This window comes from Equus przewalskii, chromosome 8, assembly GCF_037783145.1.
Source record: "Equus przewalskii isolate Varuska chromosome 8, EquPr2, whole genome shotgun sequence".
In the NCBI taxonomy this organism is placed as follows: domain Eukaryota; kingdom Metazoa; phylum Chordata; class Mammalia; order Perissodactyla; family Equidae; genus Equus; species Equus przewalskii.
The window spans coordinates 17,149,574-17,156,231 of NC_091838.1; positions in this window are offsets into that span (position 1 = coordinate 17,149,574).

The window sequence follows — 6,658 nt, forward strand, 5'->3', positions numbered from 1 at the left end:
CCCTTTTGCCCACCCCTCACCCCTTCCCCTCTGATAAACACCTATCTGTTCTCTTTATCTGTGTGTTTGTTAGTTTATCTTCCACATTTGAGTGAAATCATATGGTATTAATCCTTCTCTGTCTGACCTATTTTGCATAGCATAATACCCTCAAGGTCCATGCACTTTGTTGCAAATGGCATGGTTTTGTCTTTTTTTATGTCTGAGTAGTATTCCATAGTATATATATTTTATGAGGCCAGCATTATCCTGATACCAAAACCAGACAACGACAATATAAAAAGGAAAATTACAAGCCAATATCACTGATGACCATAGATGCAAAAGTCCTCAACAAAATATTAGCAAATCAAATACAAGAATACATTAAAAGGATCATACACCATGACCTAGTGAGATTTATTCCAGGGATGCACGGATGGCTCAACATCCACAAATCAGTGTGATACACAACATCAACAAAACGAAGAATAAAAATCACATGATCATCTCAATAGATGCAGAAAAAGCATTTGACAAGATCCCAGATCCACTTATGATAAAAACTCTCAATAAAATGGATATAGAAGGAAAGTACCTCAACATAATAAAGGCCATATATGACAAACCCACAGCCAACATCATAATCAATGGTGAAAAACTGAATATCATCCCTCTGAGAACAGGAACAAGACAAGGATGCCCACTTTCTCCACCCTTATTCAACATAGTACTGGAGGTCCTAGTCAGACCCATTAGGCAAGAAAAAGAAATAAAAGGGATTCAAATTGGAAAGGAAGAAGTAAGCCTGTCACTATTTGTGGATGACATGATTCTATTTATAGAAAATCCTAAAGAAGCCACCAAACAACTATTAGAAATAATTAGCAAATACAGTAAAGTTGCAGGGTACAAAATCAACATACAAAAATCAGTTACATTTCTATACACTAATAACGGGCTTTTTATTAGTGAGTTGTAGGAGTCTTTATATGCCCTGCATCCCAGTCCTATGTCAGATATATGTTTTGCCATATGTATTTTCTTTAAATCTGTGGCATGCTTGTTCAATTTATTAAGGATGGCTTTTGTTAAGCATGTTTTAATTCTGTAAGTCTAACATCATTTTTTTCTATTATGGTTATTGCTCTACATTTTGGAACTTTCCTTTCCTACAAATCACAAAGATATTATTTCATGGTTCCCTTTAAAACCTTTATGGATTTATGCTTCATTAATATTCAGTTCAAAATATTTTCTAATTTCCTTAATGGCTCCTTTGCTAAAGAAATTGGAGGAGTTCTCTATAATTTCCATGATTTTCCCAGATATCATATTGTTATTGGTTTCTAACTTAATTCTGTTATGCTCAGAGAACATATCTAGTATGCTTTCAATTCTTTTAAATTTATTAAGACTTGTTGGAGGTTCCAGCATATGATCTATCTCGGGGACCATATCATACGCACTTGAAAAGAATGTGTATTCTGCAGTTGCTAGGTGCAGTGTTCTATAAGTATCATTTAGATCAAGGTGGTGGATGGTTTGTTCAGATCCATCTATGTCTTTACTGACTTTCTTTTTCTAGTTTTATCAATTGCTGAAAAATAGTGCTAAAAAATCTTGAACTATGATTGTTTATTTCTTCCTTTGATTCTGTCATTATTTCATGAATTTTGAAGCAGTTATGAGAGAAAAAACACTTATGAATATTATGTCTTCCTGATAAACTGACCCTTTTAGCATTAAGAAATGTCCCTCTTTATTTTCAGTGCTCTTAATTCCTTCCTGAAGATGGAATTTCAATGTAGCATTATTTTCCTACAGCCTGAATAATTCACATTAGCATTTCTCAAAGGGCATGTCTACTGGTGATAAATTTTCTTTTCCTGATCTAAAGTTGCCTTTATTAGCCTTCTTCATTTTTGCTGGCGATAGAATTTTGGGTCGTCGGATTATTTTCTGATTCTTTCAGGACTCTAAATATGTTGTTTTGCTGTCTTGTTCACCTATATAAAAATGTTTTTCTCTGGATGCTTTCAAGACTTTCTCTTTGTTTTTGGTACTCAGTAATTGTATAATGATGAGCCAAAGTTTGCTTTTGTTTTTCTTTTTCCCACTTGGAGTTCTCTGATTTTTTAATCAATTCGTCTATTGAGGTTTAATTGACCTACAGTAAACACCACATTTTCAAGGGTACCTTTGGATACCTTTTGATATACATATACACTCAGGAAACCATCACACAATCAAAATAATGAACATATCTATTTCCCCAAAAAGTTTCCTTCTGCCTCTTTGTAATTTCTCTCTCCTCCAATCCCATTCACAGGTTCACTGATCTCCCTTCCGACATTATTCATTACTTTGCATGTCCTAGAATTTTATACAAATGAACTCATAGAATATGCACACTTTTTTGTCTGGCTGCTTTTAGTCAACATAATTATTTTGAGATTCACATTATTGTTTGTATCAGTGGTTCATTCCTTTTTATTGCTGAGTAGTATTCTATTGTATGGATACACCACAATATGTTTATCCATTCACCTGCTGATGAACATTTATATTGCTTCCACTTTGGGGCCATTACAAATAAAGTTGCTACAAACATTCATGTACAATCTTTTCATCTCTCTTGGGTAAATATCTAGGAATGGAATGGCTGTGTCATAAGGTAGGTGTACGTTTAACTTTTTAGGAAACTACCAAACCGGTTTCCAGACAGGTTGTATGTCTCACATTCCTGCCAGAAGTGTTTGAGATGTCCACTTGCTCCACATCCTCACCAACATTTGATATGGTCAGTACTTTTTCATTTTAGTAATGAAAAAAGGACTTAATGGTACCGAAGTTAATAGTTCTATATAATTTTATCACCAGTGTAGTTTTGTGTATTAAAATTGTTTTAAATAACTTTAAAATATGATGACAAAAATAGTATGTATTGTAGAAAAATTCAAAACTATAGGACTATGCAAAAAGTAAAATAAAAATACCTCTCACGTCACTTAGTCATAGTGCTTAACATTCCAGACCTTTTTCCAATACCTAGATACACTCGTTTTACAAAACTGTATGCTAGTTTGCATACTGTTTTCTAACCTACTTTTTTTCTTAATATGGGATCATGAGTTCTTGAAGTAATTAAAACTCATTTAAAGGGGGGTGAGTCCCTTCTTCCAAACGTCATCTACCCTCCAGAGTCTGCCTACGTTTTTTCACTCTTTAGTGTCTTCAGGTTGTTGTTTTCATATTTTGTCCAAGGTTTATAGGCATAATCTACAGGAAGTTCAGTCTAGTGGCAAATCACTTGAGCATCACACTGGGAGTGTGCCTCCAGTCATTTGTTTGTGAAGTTTTCTGGTACTCTCTACATTCTCTGTTTCCTGTGAAGATTTTCTCCTAGTTAATTATTTGGGTCCCTTTGTTTCATGTTCAAAGCTTTTCTTACATGCCTTGTGATCCTTGGTTGCCCTTTCATTTTTAAAATTATGCACTAAAAGGTAGAAGATCCACATTGGTGGCTGTAGCTTACTGAGTGGTAGACTTCTCTCAGGGGTAATCTTGCCGAGATTTTCTGGTTATTTTGATGGGGACTCTCAAACGTGCATGCCTACAAGTCTTTTCTTTGGGGCTGATCAGTTATATGGTTAGATCTCCCCTGATGTAATTTTCATTCTGGAAATATATTAATTAAGGTGGTTATCAATCATATAGAGATGGATCTTTAATAAAGTTCCTTCTTCAAATATATTGCATATACTTGTACTCTCTCGTGCTTTTCTCAGTGAACATTTGCCTATTGAATGAATTAGATATTTCCATTTAAATATCAAAACCAAAAAGAAACAAGCAGAAACTCCTCAAAATCTTAAAAGTTTAAGTGCCGGGTGATGGCATGATGTTCCAATCACCTTTATTTTCACTGGAACTCTATTTCACCTTCAGTAAGAGAGGCTTCTTTCTCCCTAGATTCTATGTTATGGCCATACCAAACTACTAGTATTCTGCCCAACAGATCTTAGTCTTTCACACTTTCATGACTTTACACAGAATATACTTTCTTCCCCAAATGCCCCTTTTCTTTCTCTGTTTGGATACAGAACTTTCCTTCAATATCGAGGAGAGTGATCTCTTCTGTGAGCACCTCTGACTTTCATAGACAGACTCATTCTGACTCATCCCTTCTGTGCTTAACTGAAAGAGTGCATTTACTCCATTGAAATATTTGTTTTCTCTTTTAATAACTTTGTCTATATGTCTCCTTTACTAGTCTGTGAATTCTATAATGGCAGGTACTCATATAATTTTCTTTTTTTATGATTATGATTCTTTTTCAAATATTTTATTGAGATCATAATGGTTTATAACATTGTGTAATATCAGGTGTACACTATTATTGATCAATTTCTGTATAGACTGCATCGTGCTCACCACTAGTAGTCTAATTTTTTTTCATCACCATACATATGTGCTCCTTTACTCCTTTCATGCAACCCCTAACCCCGTTCCCCTCTGGTAACCACCAATCTGTTCTCTTTATCCATGTGTTTGTTATCTTCCACATACAAGTGAAATCATGCAGTATTTGTCTTTCTCTGTGTGGCTTATTTTGCTTAACATCATATCTTCAAGGTCCATCCATATTGTCACAAATGGGACAATTTTGTCTTTTTTCATAGCTGACTTGTATTCCATTGTCTATATATACCATATCTTCTTTATCCATTCATCAGTTGATGGGCACTTGGGTTGCTTCCACCTCTTGTTGTTGTGAATAATGCTGCAATGAACAGTAATTTAAGTAGTCCAGAGATCTCAGAATGAAATGCAGATGATGACAAAATGATCTAACTGAATTGTTAAATCAATTAAACAAGGAGGCCATTAAACTGAGATGGCTTTAATGCCATATTAGACTATGTAAGCAAACCAAAACCTCAGCCTGATATGCCTCAAGGTTAAGAAATCAAAACATAAGGACAACCAATCACAAACAGCCAACTCGGCTTTCTCAGATAAGGCAATCATTTAAGTTATAGCCAATCAAATAATTTCCTTGCTTTGCTTCCACTTCTTCTCTATAGAAGTCTTTCCCCTAGCTTCTGTTGGTGAAGTGCTTCTAACCACTACCAGCTAGGCACTCCCTAATTCCAATCAAGTTTTGCTCAAATAAACTCTTAAAAATTTTAATGTGCCTCAGTTTATCTTTTTCTAAAGAAGAAGAAGATTAGCCCTAAGCTAACATCCACCACCAATCCTCCTCTTTTTGCTGAGGAAGATTGGCCCTGAGCCAATGTCTGTGCCCATCTTCCTCTATTTTATATGTGGGACACCTGCCACAGCATGGCTTGACAAGTGGTGCATAGGTCCACGCCTGGGATCCAAAATGGCAAACCCTGGGTCACCTAAGCAGAACACATGAACATAACTGAAAATCACCAGAAAGAAAGGTGCACAGTCCTTTGGTGAAAAGACACACACTTGATAGGTTCTGGGGGTATCTCAGCAAGAGATGAGACTTCCCCAAGCTGGAGCAAACTCCACAGTGACTGAGACATTGACAGCAGCCATAATTGTGAGTAGAGGCCTGCTGACACAGACACTGGCAGATTCCATTGGAGTTCTTCCCCTGGCCTGTTAGCACAGGGGTCTGCCCCCCACCCCAACTAGAGCACTGATTTAATCCAGCTCAGCCAGGGCAGGCAGCCCACCCTAGGGACTGGCCCCACCCAACAGCAAGCACTCTGGCATCTTTTGGGCCCACATAATTGGGGTATGTGGGACCTCTGCAGCAGGGCGAGTGGGTCTGCTTCAGTGGGGCAGGGCATGTGTGAGGGGCAGGGCATGCACAGGAGAAAGGCCTGTGTTGGCAAAGTGTGTGGGGCTTCTGCAGGGGGGCAAGTGTGTCAGCTTCAGTGGGTCAGCGAATGTGCATGGGGCAGGACTGTGTTGACAGGGCATGTGGCCCTGCAGGCAGTGGGGCTTGTCAGCTGCAGCAGACTTGTGCTTCTCAAACAGCCACATGGGGGTTGGCTCCACCTTCTAATGCCTGAAACAATTACGTGCTGCCATGCCTAGGGCCAGTACCACCCAGAAGCACTCCTGAGAGAGCTGATAATAGCCTTGCAGGCTGGAGCCCTACAGAAATTGTAAGCCCCTGAGTCTAGCAACCAGCCACACTGGGAGCCTACTCACTTAACAGAAAAACTGCAACAGGAATATGTTATTAGACGTTGCAACCAACTGTGCTGGGGACCCTGCCATCCAATAAAGTGGCTGAAGGGACCATAGCAGCTGCACATAGCTGAGCATTACAACCAGCTGACCCAGGGGACAACCTAACCTCCCCAGGCACCTGCAGCAGGAGCAACCCTGCTACAACAGAAGGACACATGTAGCCCACACAGGGGACACTCCTGGAACATTTGGAACTGGTGACGAGAGGGAAGCACACTGCTGGGCCTCATAAGGCATCTTACATAAGGCCATCTCTCCAAGATTGGGAAATGTAGCTGATCTACCTAAATATAGAAATAAGCACTGATAAAGAGGCAAAATGAAGATACAAAGGAATATGTTCCAAATAAGGGAATAGGACAAATCCTCAGAAAAAGAAAGAAATGAAACAGAGATGAAAAATCTACCTGATAAAGAGTACAAACTAATACTTATA